Source organism: Talpa occidentalis, unplaced genomic scaffold, assembly GCF_014898055.3.
Source record: "Talpa occidentalis isolate TD23 unplaced genomic scaffold, MPIMG_talOcc4v2.1, whole genome shotgun sequence".
NCBI classification, from domain to species: Eukaryota; Metazoa; Chordata; class Mammalia; order Eulipotyphla; family Talpidae; genus Talpa; species Talpa occidentalis.
The window spans coordinates 139,771,828-139,790,593 of NW_026555331.1; the positions used below are offsets into that span (position 1 = coordinate 139,771,828).

Here is an 18,766-nt window from a genome sequence, read left to right on the forward strand (position 1 = left end):
CAATAAACTAGAACCCATGACAGGCACACACAACAGGCTCAACACTTTACTATTAAAAGAATTGATGAGGTAAGTCATCCAATCAGTATCAGTCTGCTTCAACTCCCCTAACAACTACATTAGTTCAAAGTAATACAAATATCAAACAAATATTACTACTAGTCTACTTTTGTGGATTAAAAAAAAAATAAGGTTTTGTGTTCTGTCCTGTTATTTCTTGTATTTCCCTCCAGTAACCTCATTCGTGTCATAAAAATTGGGTGACTGCTGGCACACACATAATTCCTTAAGTCTTATAAATATGCTATATTTTTACAAGAACTGGGGTACAGGCCAGAGGTACAGGGGTGAGAGGATTCACCAGAGACAGAGTAGGGAGCAGAACAGGCAGATCTTCTGAAATACACTGCTGAGGGGAGCAGCAGGCAAGACAGGACAGGTCTGCTGCGCCACGTAGACCAGCTCCCTGGCCAGGGATCGAACTCCTGCTGCAGTGGCTGCAGATAGCTTCATAGTGCTGTGACTTAACCCCTTGTGCTACCAGTAAGGCCCAAATATGCTATTTATCTGTGTGTGCTGCCAATATTTACAGAAGATTTCCATTGTTCTAACCATTATTTCCTTTTTTATTTTATATATTTTCACATCATTCTTCATTTTTGTACAATGTATGCTTTCTCCTCTCTGTTGTAGTCCCCATAAAATCCCCACCACCAATTCACCCGTGCACCATCGCCATAGTCCCTTGTGCTCTTCTCTCCCCTATTTTGATCCTTCTCCCTGCTCTGCCCTCCCTTCCTGCAGAATCTCTGATGTTTAGTTTCCTGTTGATTTTGATTATTTTCACTTATTTCACTGAGCATAATCCCTTCCAGCTCCATCCATCTAACCATTATTTCTTTAGGCCTCCTGTGAGACAGGAACTATTGCACAGATCTCAGTGCTGACATGCAGGTATATAACCCTGGAAGGCTTAGAGAAACTCAGCAGCTTTTTCCAAGGTTATATCCAGTATAAGTCAAAAGCAGGATCTGCACTCAGGCTGGACCTGCAGAATCCACATTCCAACCATCACTGTCTGGTCTTCCACTAGGTCAGACAACTTGTAAATAATGCCTGCATCTGATTCATCTTGGTGTCTGTGTGAAGTATGCAGTGCACTTGTGTTTAGTATGTGTCAATAGTTATCTGTTGACTAAATATATTCTGAGTGAGAAAGTAAGTTGAGGTGCCGCTTGATAGTCAAGAATCATCCTGCTCCAATTTAAGCTAGAGGACACTCTGCTAAGTTTTATAAAACCTCACAGTGTGGATAGTGAAAACAGAAACTGAAGGATAATTAAACAAGACCATGCAACCTCTACATCTCAGACCTCTCGGGCCTCTGGGACAATTAACAGGCAATCTGGGACAAACCATAGGACAATCACATATTATTGGACCTTCAGATTCTATGTTCTATCACCCCTTTGGGATTCCTCCCCAAATGAACCAACTCCAAGTCTCTGCTCCTCCTGATCCTACTGCCATTAACTGGGCCAAGGCAAGCCATGTTCTGAGAGATGACAAATGGAGAAAAACATTTTATCTAGGGATCAAATTCTACCTAAAACAGTACTTTTCTGGCAGCCCCCACCCAGGTATTTCCTCTCTGGGTTCTGTCACCCCATCTGAATCAAATGCAGGGAGTTCAGTCCTCTGTAGACACTGTAACCTGCTCTCCTTGTCTACTAACCAGAATCCCCAATTTGGTACTCTGTTCCAATTCACCCAAACACATACTAACAAGCACCTTGGGAGTCAAATGCTGTCCACCTGGACTAAGTTTTAAGCACAGTAACCTCATAGTACTCAATTTCATAGCAGGCCTGGAATACGCATAGGACTCTCCTAAGGCTTTCCATAATTGTATTCTCCCCCTGGACCTGACCTTTCTGTGAGGCTGTTCTAACTCCATCCCCAGGCCCAGGCTGAACTCCACCCTCAGGCCACCAGCCTCCTTTCTACCCTCCCCACTAAAGAGAGGAAGTCCTTTCCTTTCAGGTCAAAGCTTTTTCTCTGACACTGGGCCCACACCTAACCACTTGGTGTTCTCCTTCCTGAGACTTCCTTCTCTGAGCATATTCTCAGCCCACTCCTATTCTGTTTAGCATGAGTTCTCATTCCCTTCTGGAAGCCAGTTTTTTTTCTACAATTCTGCCAAGCATCACCCACTCACCTGACTCAGCAAGAGTCACACAAATTGCATACGTTTAAAAATACCTTTGCTGTATCTTCAGCATTGTTCTTCTCTTTACCATGTGAATAAAAAATAAGGCATGGACATCTGATTACATCTTAAGTCCCTGACTCTAAGTAGGCAAATGTCCCCTCTATACCCAATGTTCATGGAGAGAATGTTTTCACTGTAGACGTTAATCAGCTGCTTTCAAATACATATATTCAAAACAAGAGAAGAGTCTTGAGATAAAGCAAAAGAGATTCAACATTTATCAATCACCTGGATATCAAAACACTTAAATGCATACCACTTACAGGTTGTGAAATGTCTGATTCTGCCAACCTTCAAGGAAAAGTAAAAAATACAATGGAGAGAAAATAACTATATCCTTGCTGATATGGTATTATTTGCCTAAAGGAAGACTTTAGGAAGTTTTGTATCCACTATGACTTCGTCTTTATCTTCACATTTCTTTAGATTACTTTAGGTAATCTGATTCACTCCAATGGCTCCAGAGAACCACTTCCCCTTTCCCAAGCATCCACTTGAAGACTGAGCCTGACTTTTGATACTCTTATTTCTCTAAACTCATTCCAGAACTGGGCTTCTGAGAATGACTTTCTAAAGTCAACACAAACTTCAGACTTCGGGTCTCTCTAACAATTGGTCACAGAATGAAGATGAAACTTGAAAACTCAGTGGTGTTCTCTAAGCTTTTAAAGCCAAACACTGAACAGAGATGCGGAGATAAATACAGCCTTCCAACACTCAAAGCCACTGGCTCACGTCCATGAAGGTCCCAAGTTCTGGGAAGAACCATCCTGTAGACAGCTTTTTGTTTTATTTTGTTTTTGTTTTGTTTTGTTTTACTTTATCAGGATCATCCACTCAAGTAATCTTGATAGGTCATTCTCACTATTTAGGTCTTTAAAGAAAAATGTCTTTCATTGGCACAGGGTAGCGGAGTCAAGAATTCAGAGAAATGTTCGTAGGTTAAAAAACATGTCTCGAGCATGGCAAATTTCAAATTTGTGGCTTTTGGCTTCTAACACTATACCAATTACTTGAATAATATTTTGTTTCGTGAGAGACTTAAAAATGGTCATGTATTTTTCATTTTTAAAAATGTTCTCCTTGCCTATCTGTGATTAGGACTGAAACTATAAATTCAATCAGAAAACCATTTCGGGGCCTCCCCTGGTGGCGCAGCGGTTGAGCGCTGGGCTGCGAAGCTACACGCAGCCTCGGCAGCCCCGGTTCGATCCCCAGTCACCGGGTGAGGGTCCCACATGGCCTGCAGACCTCTCCCGCGGCCCGCTGCACCCCTCAGCAGTGTACTTCGGTCCTTCTGCCTGTTCTGCTCCCCGCTCTGGCTCTGGTGAATTCTCTCACCCTCCCGCGCTTCTGACTGTACCCAGTGCTTGTATAAATAAATAAATAAATCTTTAAAAAAAAAAGAAAAAAGAAAACCATTTCGTTCACAAATCTACATATGCCTGCCATTAATTTAGTTCTATAAACCACCTCATATAAATTGTAAGTTGGACAAATATGCCTGACAACATTAACTAGTAACTGCGTGAACTCAATTAATTACACAGTTCTCCACTTTGGGCAAATGTTTGACTGTTCTTAAAAGCTTAAATACAAAACAGGACCAGCCTGACCTGGCACAAACTACTTACCTGCTCTGATGTTCAGTTTCTTGAGCTGTGGGGACTGAGAGAGACAGTCATACCCACCCCACACAACTGTTGTGAAGACTGAAGAGTCAATGAAGCATTTGCCAAAGTGCAACCTCTGACACGTGGGGAATAGGATGGGTGTGATAAATGTGCTTCCCTTCTCCAACCGCCCTTCCTTGGGTCAACAAGTGTGGCGGCTCTTAAAAATCTATAATGGCTGTGTAAAGTCATGTTTTTGCAGCAAAGCAGTGTGTGAAGTCTTATATTTAAGAATTTTGTGGGAAATTGTGGATGAACCTTGAGGACTTATGTGCTAAGGTGAAACAAGCCAGCCACAAAAAGGGGCGAATATTGGAGGATTCCACTTATATGAGACCCTAACCCAAAGTAGTGATGGTCACAGAAACTGAAAGTAGAATGGCAGCTGCCAGAGTCTGGGGGCAGGACTCGGGGATGTTAGTGTTTAATGGGTACAGCATTTCAGTTGGGAAAGACAAAGAAGGATCTGTAGATGGATGGTGGTGGTTATACAACAATGTGAAAGTACTTAATACACTATTAAACAGTACTATTAACAATGGTTAAAATGATAAACCTTATGCATATTTTACCACCCCCACCTCCCCAAAAAACCCCACAAAAAATTTAATCGATTCTTTAGAAACAAAGACTTAGAGAAAGAAATAATTGTGTTGTAGTTCATTCATTCCAGCTCCCTGCCCTATGGGAGAAAAATGAGGAAACGCTTCCATTTGGTTAATGACCTGCCTTCTCCTTCAGCCAGGCCCTCTACTCAGCTGTGCTCCACCACTTGTCCCGAACTCAGCTCTCCTCAATTCCTACAACAGCTATCCCAAGCAGTCATCATTTTTCAAGCCCTCCAACCAACAGTAGATGACCTCTTGCAGATGACCTCACCAGGCAAATGCTCAGAGGCAATTCCTTCCAACTTTCTTCAGCTCTAATCCAAACCTCTCTGTAGCCACCAGCATTGCTCAGTCTCTGAAGAGGAAGTTTACACATTTTGTCCTTACACTCTTGGACTCATCCTCTTCCCATCGTCTTTGGGAACTTGCTTTTCCCCTTCTACATTCTACTATTTCTACCTATGTAAGTGTGCCTTAGTGCTGAAACAAAATAGCCATAGACTGGATAGCTTTAAACAACAAACATTTATTTGTCATAGTTCTGGAAGCTGGGAAGCCCAACACCAAGGTACCAACAGACTGGGTATCCAGTGAGGGCCCTCTTTCTTGTTCACAGGTGGCTGTCTTTACCCACCAATGGCAGAGGGGAGAGGGACCTCTCTAGGATTTCGTTCATCAGGGCACTAATCCTTAATCAGCTCCCGAAGACTTCACCTTCCTAACATCAACACCTTGGGGGTTAGGATTTCAGCATATAAGTTTTGTACTGGAAAGGGGGTTGTGGGTCAGACAGACCATAGCAATATATTTATACTACCTTATGCAAAATAAAGACTTCTCCCTTTTACTCTTTACCTATAAAATACCTACTTTAAATTGCTGTTAAAAAAAATAAGGCAGTCTATGTTCATTGTTTCTACTCATTAATGCCCACAGCACTTAGTCATTTCAACTAGTCATTCTTTTTTATTTTTTTTAAAGATTTATTTTATTTATACAAGAGCCGGGATACAGTCCAGATGCGCGAGAGGGTAAGAGGATTCGCCAGAGACAGAGCGGGGAACAGAACAGGTAGACTGACGAAATACACTGCTGAGGGGAGCAGCGGGCGAGACAGGAGAGGTCTGCTCACCATGTGGGTTGCTCCAAGGACAGCGGGGATCGAAACGGCACTGCAGAGGCTGTTGACAGCTTCAAAGTGCTGTGCTCAACTGCCTGCACCACCAGGGAGGCCCCCACTTAGTCATTCTTATGTCACTACTGCAAATTTTCCCTGAGACCCTCTAATTAAGTGAAATCCAGTGGCCTCCTTTTACTTCTCACCCCAACTTGACCTCTTGGTGACATCTGACATTTTTAATGTTTTTAAATGCTCTTTTGTGAGCACACCCTTCAAATGCTGGAGTGTTCCAGAATCCTTTGCTCTACCCTCCCCCTCATTTTGCCCCCCTAGTTCTGCTTTTGTAACCTCACCCATCCACACACGTGTACCGCCAACTCCCAATTTTTGCTCCTAAACTCTGGAGTCACATTTCCAGCTGTCTGCTAGTTATCTCATTTGGATACCCCATCCTCTCTTGTTCAAAACCAAACCCAGTGGGTCCATTCTACTCTCCCAGCCAATGGCTAACAGTGTAAAAAAATACATGAGCATTTTCCGCACTCTCTCCCGATCATTCTATGTAGCTCGTGGCAGGAAGTCCACATATTTGACCTCCTTCTGTTGTGAGTGCATTAACCCAGGTTCTTCACCTGTACCTAGACGACTGTACAAGTCTTCTAACTAGCCTATCCTCTTTTTTTTTTGGTCCCTTCCAGCCCATTTTCCACACTGCTGTCAGGTACTTTTCTAAAATGTAAAACTGTGCCATTCCTCCCACTTTAAAACCTCCAATGTTCCCCACAGCCAACTGAACAAAGTACTCAGCATCAGACACAGGCTCTGTTCAATCTCATCTCCCTCCCCCCGCTTCACCCCTCCTCCCAAGAGCCTCAAGCTCCAGCTCAATGTCTCAGAAAATGATCCTCAGACTCCTACAGCTTGGTACATACTCCTCCTCCTCCATATGGTGAGCAGCCACATCTCTCCAAGATTCAACTCCAACGCCAATCTTCCCAGACCTTCCAGACTGAATTAACTTCACCCTTCCAGAGCAATCTGTACACAGGCTTCTTCAGCAACACTTAGCGCACGGCAGCAAACTCACCTGTTTCTTGTTCCTAGGCCATCACTGAAGCCGACTCTCCAAAGAAACTCAAGTACAGGAACTCTGCCTTACTTAGCCCACCCCAGAATCTTGGTCTCTCTCCCTCCAGTCACAGAGCTCCCCAGCCTCAGGGCTCAGGTACTTTGCTGTCACACCGATGGCCCCTGGTGAGTGTGTTTGCTGTAAGGCATAGGAAATCACCCACTGGCTCACTGAACAGCCATTTACATGTGTGAGGACACATGGACAGGATGAATAAGACTTACTCTCTCCCGCTAAGGAGCACCCAGCCTAGTAGAGAAAACACACAAATAGACACTTACACAACATGCTGTGGAAGCCCAGTGACAGGTAATCCAGGCCATTCTGGAGACAGAGGGGCATGGAGGACAACAATGAATCTGGAAGGTGTGGAGAGCTGGGAATGGAAGGGGCCACTGGAAGAAGCTTCCAGGACTATCTGTGTCCAAAGTTGGAGAACACGGGAGAGGACAAATGGGAAAAGGCAAAAAGGAAAATGTGTCAACTAACCATATGAACGTCTTATCAGCTGCCCAAGTACAAGCAGTAAAGTCCAGTTAGAATTTTTTGCAAATCTATCCAGATCTTTAATTGTAAAGACAACACAATCAGCAACCTCCTGGGATATACCTTCTCACCTCTTTTTTTCTTCCTCCTTCACACCTACGGACACACAGAAGAGGCTACAGGTCTGGGGCCTGCACTGCCCTCCAGCCTCCCCCGCAGTACATACTCTCTGAGCTGCCCCGCCTGTGGCTCAGGTTTCCCTGACCTCTCCTCACTGTCCCCTGACCCCTTTCTTCTCTGCCTGCGCTCACAGTCCAAGCGTGCTGCACAACGAGGCTACCCCATTTAGTGCTGCCCTATTTATTCAAAGATGATGTCACTGAGAACAATCATACCTTCTTCTGTTTATCAACAATAGTTCTTTTTTTCATGGCATATTAAATCTACTCTTTAATTTGGAATTGTGGCCATTGCTGCTATTGCCGTTTAGTTTTTAAGTCTTTAGTGGACTCAAAGTTATTTTTGTTTGTTTTGAAAACTAACCCTACCAAAGGAAAACAGATGAAGTAATAATTATCAATACACCACACAGTGGCAAAAGCTCAGGTTTTGTCAGTGTCTTACTGCACAATTCTTTGACCGATTTTCTGCAAATCCTTGTAGAAACCTTGAAATATTCTACGTATTTTTAAAAATATTTTTGGGTTCTTGCTCCATCTTAATGAGAATCATTTTACCACTTTGAAAAAGAATTAAAGGGCCTCCCCTGGTGGCGCAGTGGTTGAGCGCTGGGCTGTGAAGCTGCCAGCAGCCTCTGCAGCAGTGGTTCAATCCCCGGCCTCCGGCGAGGGTCCCACATGGTGCAACAGACCTCTCCTGCTGCACCCGCTGCTCCCCTCAGCAGTGTATTTCGTCAGTCTGCCTGTTCTGTTTCCTGCTCTGGCTCTGGTGAATTCTCTCACCCTCCCGCACTTCTGACTGTACCCAGTGCTTGTATAAATAAATAAATCTTAAAAAAAAAAAAAAAAAAAAAAATTAAAGACATGGACAGATATAAACATTAAAGAATGCAAAATCATCTTTTAACACAGTATTTACATTTGTCAGTTTTAATCATATTTACTCTGTATTAACTGTATCCCTGCAAGTTCAATTAATAAAGCATATTAATAATAGAATCAGGCTAGAAGTTAGGAGGTTAGGGAGAGGAAAACTAGGTGGTCTCTCTTTAGAACTGTTATCTTAGAGTCACAGGAACCAGGGGCGTGGAGAAGGGAGGGAATTAAAGGGGGGGGGAGGAAGAACATAAGAATAGTTAAAAGCAAGACGTGAAGTAAAAAAAAAAAAAAAAAGGGTAAGTTAATTTCACTTACAGTTAAGAAACTGCCCGCGAATGCATGTGGAAAAAGCTTTCATCCCTCAATCCAAGAAGCAAGCAGAAGTACCACTCCAGGGAGGCTTGGTGGGGCTAAAATGAGGCAAGAAGAATGTCAGGTCGCACAACTGACTGAGGAAAGGCATGCCAGCCACTCTTCCTCCCACCTCAAGCACTTTTTAAAAAGTTAATCATCGAATTAAGTGATATAATCCAATTTCCAAACTTGTTCTACTCCCCTTAAACTGCTGCCGCCTCCAATAATCTTACAGGCAAATGCATTAATCTCAAACAGCATTCTCTTCAGATTCTGCAACATCTGACGCTCTTGATCACACCACTCTCTTCATTCCTGCCAGAACACAGCTGACTCTTCTTTCTCTCTGGCACTATAGCTGTAGCTCCTCTTCCTACTTCCATTCAGACTACGGTTTCCCCGAAGGTTGGGCCCTCTCTGCATCCCTTCCAGAATCTAACGATCAGTTCTGGCGTGAGAAGTGTGAAATGTCCCTTGTTGGCCAGAAATTTCAACAAGAGCCTTGGTCCTTTAGTTTCTTCAACAAGAGCCTTGGTCCTTCAGTTTTGACGGCTTAGGAATTTCCTGTTGACTATCTAAAAACCTTATCTCCTCAAAAACTGGTTTCTCTTTCCAGTTATTACATGCGGGTTCATTCTGGAGCTCTGAAAACCCTGAGACTATTTATTACTTTTATCTTCCTCTCTCCTCATTCTACCGCATCCTCCATGTGTGCCCTACCTCTCGCTCATCTCCCCTTACCAGCTCCATCCATTACTTTACTGCCCAACTACTTCACCTCCTAGTTTTCCCTTTCTTCAATTCATCTTTGATGCCACTACCAGATTAATCTTCCTCTAAACACCATGGTGATTTTCCCTTTCCAAATTTTACCATCACTCCTCCTTTTCTGAACAGTTGGGTGGTTTTCAAATATGCTCCCAGATCCTTTCTCACTCCTCTTCTTAGTCCCTCCTCCCCCTTAAATGTGGACTGGACTTACTGTCTTGCTTCTAAGGAAGAGAATATGCCAAGGGTGGTTCCTGCTTCCAAATTCTGGACCCACACAAGTCATGAGAGATAGTAATGTTTACTGGTGTTCTGTGCCACTAAATTTGGGGGTAATCTGCTACATGGCAATAGAGCACTAATTCAGAAGGGCTCTCTGCTGTTGAGTGGATCAAATCCAAGTCCTGGGCACCCAAGGTCTTCCACTGACTGCCCTTACTTTATCTTTGAACACAAACATTCTACGTCAGCGTGAGGCCACTTATTTTACTGACCTCACATGACACTGTAAATGCTGCCTCTACCTTAGTCTGGGCCAAACTCACATGAAATGTCCTTGATTCTTTCTACTAAATTCAACACTCACTTTTAGGCTCAACTTAACAACTACCTACCAGCGAAATTTTGTATTTTTTTCACACATTAAAAACAAACATATATCTGATTTCCAAAACTATATTCAGGGTAAATAGGAAGATTCCCTTTATTATTTTCATAGTTCCCATACTTATGGACACAAAGTTAAAAACGTTGCTTAGAATTTTCATGGTTTCTTTCAAAGGAATTTTTTAATATCTTCTAATAATAGACATATAAACTTTACTCGACTTTTTAATGTGTTAAGGATTTTGAGAGGACAATTTGGTGGACCACATTACCAAAATATCTACATGGTTTTTGAATAAGAAATTTGACTTCCAAGAATCAGTTCTGTAGACATAACAGAATATAGGAATGTGGATAGTTTCCACAGCAGTTATGGTAGGGAAAAATCAGAATCAACATAAAATTCATCAGAGGAAAAGTTACAATAAATTAGGTTACAGCAGACCAGCATGAATCCGTCTTAGGAAACCCATCCCAGTACTGCCTCTGTCCTGACCTGTTCAATCTCCATGAAATAAAGTGAAGGGGGTAAAAGGAAGGCACACAAAATAAAATATTTAAAAATAAATTTAGTAACAAATGAGTAAAACCTACCAGAGGAAAACTTTAAAACAGTCCTAAAAAGGCACATATGCAGACTTTAACCAATAGACAATTATCATTTGGGACAGGAAAAGTCACCATCTTACAAATATCAGGTGACCATTTAGGTAATTTATAAATTTAATGTGGTCCCAGTTAAGTGTCCCAACAAGTGTTTCTAAGAAGCTAGACATACAGGAAACAAACATGCACTAAGAGCCAGGAGGACACTAAGTGTAGGACTAGAGGGATTCCAACACCAGCCATACTTCAGGGGCCCTACCAGCAGAGTGCGCGGCCAGCTGGCCCGTGTATAGACCTCCAGGCCCGTGTGTAGACTGCCAGACCCATGTCGTGATGGAGAAAGTCCAGAACAGACGCGAGCACAGACTGAGGCTTCATGCTACTCATGATAAAGGGGACATCGAAAATCACTGGGGCAAAATTGACTTTTTAATAAAAGGTTAAAACAACTGGTTAGTCATTCGGAAAAAGATAAAATTAGGTCCATACGTCAAACCATACACAAGAACAAACTCCCAATGAATCAGAGCTCTAAATGTAAAACAATGCCAGCCATATAGACACGGGGGTTGGGGGGGGGCAGGGAAGGATATAAGCAGAGACCTTATATCAATATAAGGAATGTCTTGCTAACTATGATTCAAAGTCAGGAAGGGTAAGAAAGATTAATTTGACTACATAAAAAATGTTCCAAACCCATCATAAACAAATGGTAACAGATAAAATGGGAGAAAATAATCACATTGTACCACAGGTAAAGGGCTCAGATCTATAAAACATAAAGAATTCTTAAGTTTTAGGAAATTAAGATGGACAGAAAGATGGCAAATGACCTAGGTGCTCACACACACACACCCCTTAAACAGATGAGAAGGTGTTCAATTTCACTCATTACAGAAACACAAATTAAAAATACGCAGAGATGCTATTTTGTGACTATGAGGTTTGGCAAAATTTAAACCGTACAAAAAATGACTCTTGGGGCCTCCTTAGTTGCACAGGAGGTTGAGCGCAGTACTGTGAAGCTGTCCGCAGCCTCTGCAGAGTGGGCTCAATCCTGGCCAGCCGCAGAGCTATCAACATAGCACAGCAGACCTCTCCTGTCTTGCCTGCTGCTCCCCTCAGCAGTGTATTTCAGTCACTCAGCCTGTTCTGTTCTGTTCCCCACTCTGTCTCTGGTGAATCCTCTCACCCTCCCGCACATCTGGCCTGTACCCATGAATAAATAAATAAATAAATGAATAAATAAATCTTTTTTTTTTTTAAAAAAGTTACTCTTGGCCAGGCTCTGCAGAAATAGGCACTGTCATAGGGAGCTCTTTGGAGAAGTGGCCATGAAGAAAGCACAAGAGGAGGACCATTCTGTAGCAGAAAGGCTACGTCAAGGAGCACTGGGGACGTGCCAAAAGGACCTGGGAGCCAGTTTGAAGGGGCTCCCACTGGCCAAATGTGGGACAACTTGAGCATCAAGATAAGGATAATCAAGTAAGAATAAAGTAAAAATCCATGAGCCTGCACGGATATAAATAAACGAGTGAAAAATGAGGGAATATTCTTTCTTTGTATAAGTAAGGCAACTAGTGGGAAAACAGGGAATGATGGTATTTTTAAAGTCACCACTCGGCACCCATCCTGGATTCTAAAGCCTAGAGTGAGAATCTGGGGAGGAGTGTGTGTTAACTAAAAATTACTGCATAAGACAGTTACTGTCTGAAAAGTGGGGAAGAATCACTTGACACTGGACAGCCCTGGCAGACCCAAGCTGAGCCAGTGGTCCAAGGCAGCAATGGGGAATACACACAGGCGCGGTGGGCTGCTGAGTGTGATGCACTGAGAACACCACAGTACCCCTCGGGTAGTGCTCCCCTCAGGGGGCAAACCTGAGTCTCCTGTGAGGAAACCTTAGCAACCCAAACTGAAGGACAGGCGCTGCAAAAGTTGGCCAGTGCTCTTCAAAAATGCCAGGGCCATGAAACACAAAGACTGAGAACTATTCCAGACAAAAGGAGACCAGACTTTGGGAATTTCTTACTGTAAAGACATTGGGGGGATAATTGACGGAAACTGATTAAGGTCTGCACTTAGATAACTATTATTCTATCAGCGTTATTTCCTGATTTTGAAAAAAAAATCACTTTGTAAATAAGGAGGGAGAAAGTGAGTTCTGGCCGAGACTATACAATCTAAATCTCATGAAGAGGAAACGTAAGACAAACACAATTGCGAAAGTTACTTCTTATTGAGAGGGAAAATGGGACAGCTTCTATATTCTTCAAAAACGTCAATCTGATAAAAGACAAAGGAAAACTGTGGGAATATGCCAGATTACAGAGTATTAAACAGATATGACAACTAAATGTGATGTATCACTCTGGACTGGAATTCATATGACCGGGGTGGGGAGTTAGGGGTGGGGATGCTTTAAAGGATTTTATTAGGTCAACTGACAAAATCATGATAAGCTCGGAGATTAGGGGAAAATATACAATGTAAAAAATAAACTATAAATTTATGAAGTAGTAACTGCTGGGCAATGAATTTCCTTATTCACAAGAACTGTACAAAAAATGTTCAAGGGAAAGGGTTATGATATATGGAACATTTTCAAATTATTTAGAAAAACATGTATCTATATATAGAGAGCAAGAAAATACACACAAATAGTAAGTAGGGGAAAATATCAACGATAGATGAACCTAAGTAAAAATAGTTGTCATTTGCCTTGGAGTTTTGGCAACCTTTTATCCATTTTTAACAGCCATTCTCTAAAAATGAAACTGTTTAAAATGATCACAAAATGGGTAAGATCAGCAATCTTCAAAACGAAACCATCCTAAGAGTTAGTGCTTACATGAACAATAACTGCATTTCCTAAGTGTTTGAAAGATGAAGTGTCTTAAAAGGACCATGCTCCATCCCAGAGAAAACACAACTAGAAAGAAGATGAAATGGGTAAAAGAAAATCTATCACAAGCAGCTAAGATCATAAGCTTCTCTGGCTCTAAACTTGGGCCAGCCCTGAGCTTTCCTAAAGCTCTGATTGTCTTTGCTATAAAATGCGAATCATCATAGCACCTGTATCTCCTGGGGCTGGTACAGGATTAAATGGAATTATGGAAGAAAAACATCTTAGCACAGCGGCCCAACACATGGCAAGTGCTTACTATTTTCTTTCTCCACTGTACTGTAACGTATTGGGTTTGGGTTATGGGACCTTTACCAAAGGAACTCGGAAAGAATTAAGTCATATTCGTAAGCACTACACTATAGGAAAGATGATTTGATTTTTGGTCCCAGTTTTCAGGCGAAATGGCCCGCATAGAGTGCAAAAGAGTTCTCCCTCAAACTCCCTTGTCTTGATAGGACTATCTATTGAAAAATATCCTCCTCTTCCCCATCTTATTTCTAAACCAAATTATGATCCAATTTCATCCTTGCAACAGAAGTCTACAGTTGGCCACAGAACAGCTCCCACTGTAAAAACACACACCCAGATATTCAATCTCCTGAAAGTGTGCATAGCTGGGTTCCTTCAAGCTATCGCCCAATCCCCAGAGCTTCATAATGAACTGACAGAAATTTCTTCACTTGCACAGTCATACCCTAGAAACCTGATAGAAGGGGCAGAGATCCTCTTTCCTTGAAGGTCAGCTTGAGCCACGGGCAGGCTCCCTCCCTGACAGCAATCTAACTACCACTGCTGGAATGTTGACTTTCCAAAGCATCTATGAGGGCTGAGCTTGTGTCTCTATTAACCACAGGTTGCCTAATGAACTTGGGGAATCATTTGACACTCACTGACTCACAAACATTGCCTTCAAGCAAAAAGGCTAATTAAGGACCAGTCAATAACTGTGTTCATCATACAAACACAGGAAATAAACTGGGGCAGAGTTAACTCCAAAATTAATTTTAACCTTTCCGGCAACGTATTTCAAAACCTTGAAATATCGTCACAAAACACTGAAAAATAAACCTCACACAGAGTTAAATAAAAATTATTGAACAAAATAATAAAATTGCTGGGCCTCCCTGGTGGCTCAAGGGGTTAAGTCTCCCATGTGGGAGCTGACCCACACAGCACAGCAGACCTCTCCTGTCTTGTCCACTGCTGCTTATAGCAGTTGATTTCAGTAGATCTGCCTGTTCTGCTCCCCACTCTGTCTCTGGTGAATCCTCTCATCCCCCACACACACACTTGTGGCCTACACCCCAGCTCTTGTATGCATAAATAAATGAAATAAATCTTTAACAAAAAACAAAGTAATAAAATTGCTATCAAATGGAAATAATTTACTTATTACAGATTCCTTATATTTACTCAGTAAGATTCTTTTAATGTTCATATAATCTTGAATAAAACTCAAGAATGCCTTTTAAAAAATCAAGAAAATACCCAGACATTATTCCTACATGTTCATTTTCTCTTCACAGCTTTTTTTTTTTTAACACACTGAACATCTGACATCATTGAAGGTATATATGTACACTCTGATTCCCATATGCTGTCTTCTGTGCTTCTCTAACAAAACAGACCACGAAATTCTCTTCTTGCTTCTCCTTCTTGGAGGAGGAAAAAAATTATCCTTTTCTCCAGGAGGAATAGACAAACTCCTACATCTTCCTCTGTGCTTTCCTGTGTGAAGTTTCCAGACTTCCTGAGTATCAGACGCCCATCAAGTCCCTGCTGTCCACACCAGCGTCTCCTGAAAAAAATACCTTCTTACATCATAACATCCCTTACCACCATTTACAAACAGCAAACTCCCCTTCAAAATTGAAGAGATAAAAATCCTTCTCTATTTTCTTTGTTTCAGAAGTCTCATTCTCCAAACTTCTTAAGATCAGAAAGAGATGTGTGCCCCTACACACTACAAAACTGATAATAGTCAACTAAGTCTACACTTACTTATTTACTACTGCTTATTTTTGTGTAAATAATATATTCAAATAGTTAAATATTCAAAAGGCTAAGCTGCCTGGCTTCTTCTTTTAGAGGGATGAAAAATGCCATAGTTCATTTCCTTCCAGAGACATTATATCTACATGTATACACAAATGTTTATACATTTTTTAATGTTCTTCCATGCCTTATCCTTACTGAGGATTGTATTTTCAACAATACAGCCTATTGGAATAAAGTGAGTTTCCGCTTTCTATTTTTATAGCTATATACATCACTTTCAAAGTATATGTAAACTGTTTCTGTGGCTCTAGGCTCCTGTTCCATCAATACATTCAATACATACCGTGCTGGTCAAGTCTGCCTGATTTTAAAAAAGAAAAATAGATACACATTCCACCCCAAATTTAAATATTCCTACATAACATACCCTGTTATTATGTCAATGCTAAACTTAGCTACGATCATTGTGTTGTGGTTATACAGAAAAAAATCCTCTTTAGCAGGTATTCAGAGGTGGAATTTCATGATACCTGCCAAGTTACACCAAGCTGGTTTATGCCAATAACGTAAATATACACACTCACCAAATTTGGTTTAAAACAGACATAGCAAGTAGAGTGGTAGCAAAAACAGCAATATGTTGATTAATCTAGATGAAAGGTATTATAGGTGTTCATAGCACTATTTTACTAAAGGTCTGGGGAAAAAATGTTTTAATTGGGGCAAAAAAAGCTCAGGCACACCCAAAGAAGCCCCTCGTCTGCGTCTTAACACAGACAGTGGTTAGTCCTCAATTCCAGCCAGTATCCTGACTCGTGCAACAGCATCCCTTGCGCACCCCCACCTCCAAAAGAAAATTAAAGCAAGTTCTTAAGATCCTTCTTAACTGCTGGTCCTTCAAACTGCTCAAATGCCAGGGTTCCCTGAGCCGCCCCCACTGCTCAGTCTTCCTCTCCTCTTTCTTCTTGTCTGGACCACTCCGTGGGTGCTCAAGACATTTACTGCATCTCACCATTTCATGGCCAATGCATTAAAAACCCAGTGACAGAGTGAATACCTGGCGGGAAAAGCTCTTGCTGAATAACTCTCTGTAATTCCATGCCTTCCAGCTCAGTGCTGTGCATGTCACAGGCGTGCACAAGTGTTGACTCAAGAATGGGTTTCTTCACACAATTAAGGAACTTAGTACCATTTATTTTTGTGTAAATAATATATTCAAATAGTTCAATATTCAAAAGGCTAAGCTGCCGTTAGATCTCTAGTGCTAAGCAATGGGGAGGGGGTCTCAAAGCTCATGGTTAGTCTTGAAAAAGCACCTCTAGTTTCTTCCGCTTCTTCTCCAATACTTTAAACTCCTGTCCTCCTGAATCGCTACAACTGTCTCCTCTCAGACACAAACAATGCCAGATTTCCCCACCGAGAATGGAAAAGTTGGTTCCATAAACCCCAATCAAGCAATCCTAGAACTCTCCACAGTTCTCTTACATCTTATTTATGTGATGACATACCTTTCTAAGGCTGCAATAAGCTCTCTGAAGAAAGTACCTCTCAATTATTTATGCAATATTCCTGCAGGGAACTAGAAGAGCACTGCCTCTCAACGTGAGTTTATTCCACCTTGATGCTGCTGGACACACCTGAATACAAAGCAACCGACACCTTGAATACAACACACAGCAACAACCTGTGTTTGACTGGAGAAGCTGATTCAGTAACAAGAAAAAAAAGCAAATGATACCTACTGAAACACAGGAACGATGTCTGCTTGAAAGAGGACACAAATTGAAATTGTGCAAAGCTACATTAGGAAGAATCTTATCTATTCCATTTTTTTCACCTGAGAACAAGTCACAGATTTTGAAGGGCCCCTAATGTTCAATTCTCCAAAAATTGAGGTCCAGCATCTCAGAAGAAGCAAATTAAAAGTCAAAATGAGGTTTAGAACTCAAATTCTCTTCTCAGGCCTCTTTGCCCATTTTAACGCTAAATTTCATAAATAACTTTCTGTCCAAAAGAAGCAGAGTAGAGAGAAAAGTGGAAGTGCAAATCATGGTCAACTATGCCACTAACCAGAAGCATAGAAGTATTTAAGTTGCACCATCTAAAATATATATAAAATATAAATTAATTATATTGATTAAAAATAATTAAAAGTCCCTTATAGCTAGAACATACTCTGACCCTTAGTGGTAGCATAATAGTTGCATATCCAACAAAATCTGTCATATTTTTCATGACAAACATGGTTAGAGTTTGAGTAATTTTAGAACATTTTGACCCAAACAACATGTTTATGAAAAATTTCATTACATAGAAAGAATACATTATCTACTATTAACCTAATTTTGGCAGAATGTCCTTAAACACAAAATTCAAACTTTGATCTGAAACTTACTTGAATATCCTGAAGAGTCTGGACAGTTATATGTTTCACATCTATTTTTCCCGTCAACATGGAATATGCTAGGCAAACATATTAAACTCTTTGCAAATAGTTTGCACCAGTGTGGAATTTTACAGACTACAGTAGCCTTAAGTATCGGAGTAAAATCTGTCTTTAGCTCTGGTCTTCCATTAGCCTAAAAAAATGCTGTGGTAACTTAGACTATCCACAGCAAGAATGGGGAAAAGGCCAATAGGGGAGAGAACGCGGGAAAAGTGAGAAATAACCTTAATCCCCTCTAGTTATGCTTCCCCCCCTCAAAAAAAGGGGGGGGGAGCAGAGTAAGGAAGGGGAGAAAATAGAATAAACAAGGAAAGTGGCCAAAAATGGATCGTCCAGTGTCACAGGCCCACAGCTGGCCAGCTGCCCACAAAACTTTCAGATGGATTCCAGACACCTTTAAAGGTTTTGTTTGTTTGTTTTCCTTTGTTTCATTTTGGACACCCGAGAGGACGTGTTTACTTGTGCCTGTTCCTTGACTCCTTGTGGAGGATTAGGATTCCGATGCATGAAAAATAACACGAAAAGAGCTACAATCCAAAATACACTAGACAGTTTAGCTGGAATGCCCAGGACCAGTCGTGTTCCTGATACAGAATCATTCCAGAGCTTGGGTCTTTTCACTCCAGAAGAGTAGAATGCTCTAAAGAGATGTTTTAGTCAGTGATTTGTGTATTTATACAATTCCAAGTCAGTGGTTTCAAACAACTGGTATTGTCCAAAAATAACAGTCAGAA

At 41.5% G+C, this 18,766-nt stretch overlaps 1 long non-coding RNA gene across 7 annotated transcripts in view; it reads right to left on the reverse strand.

Moving 5' to 3' along the window:
* LOC119247014 (uncharacterized) overlaps positions 1–18,766 on the reverse strand; it is a 157,168-nt gene that overhangs the window by 127,456 nt on the left and 10,946 nt on the right. For 5 of the 7 annotated variants that reach the window (XR_008550858.1, XR_008550859.1, XR_005125637.2 and 2 more), the window contains exon 2: positions 8,662–8,756. The exons of 1 other annotated variant lie outside the window; for it this stretch is intronic. This is a non-coding gene — a long non-coding RNA (uncharacterized LOC119247014). Of the gene's footprint in view, positions 1–7,083; positions 8,054–8,661; positions 8,757–18,766 lie in introns of those variants that run through there. One more of the 7 variants, XR_008550860.1, reaches the window with a different exon arrangement.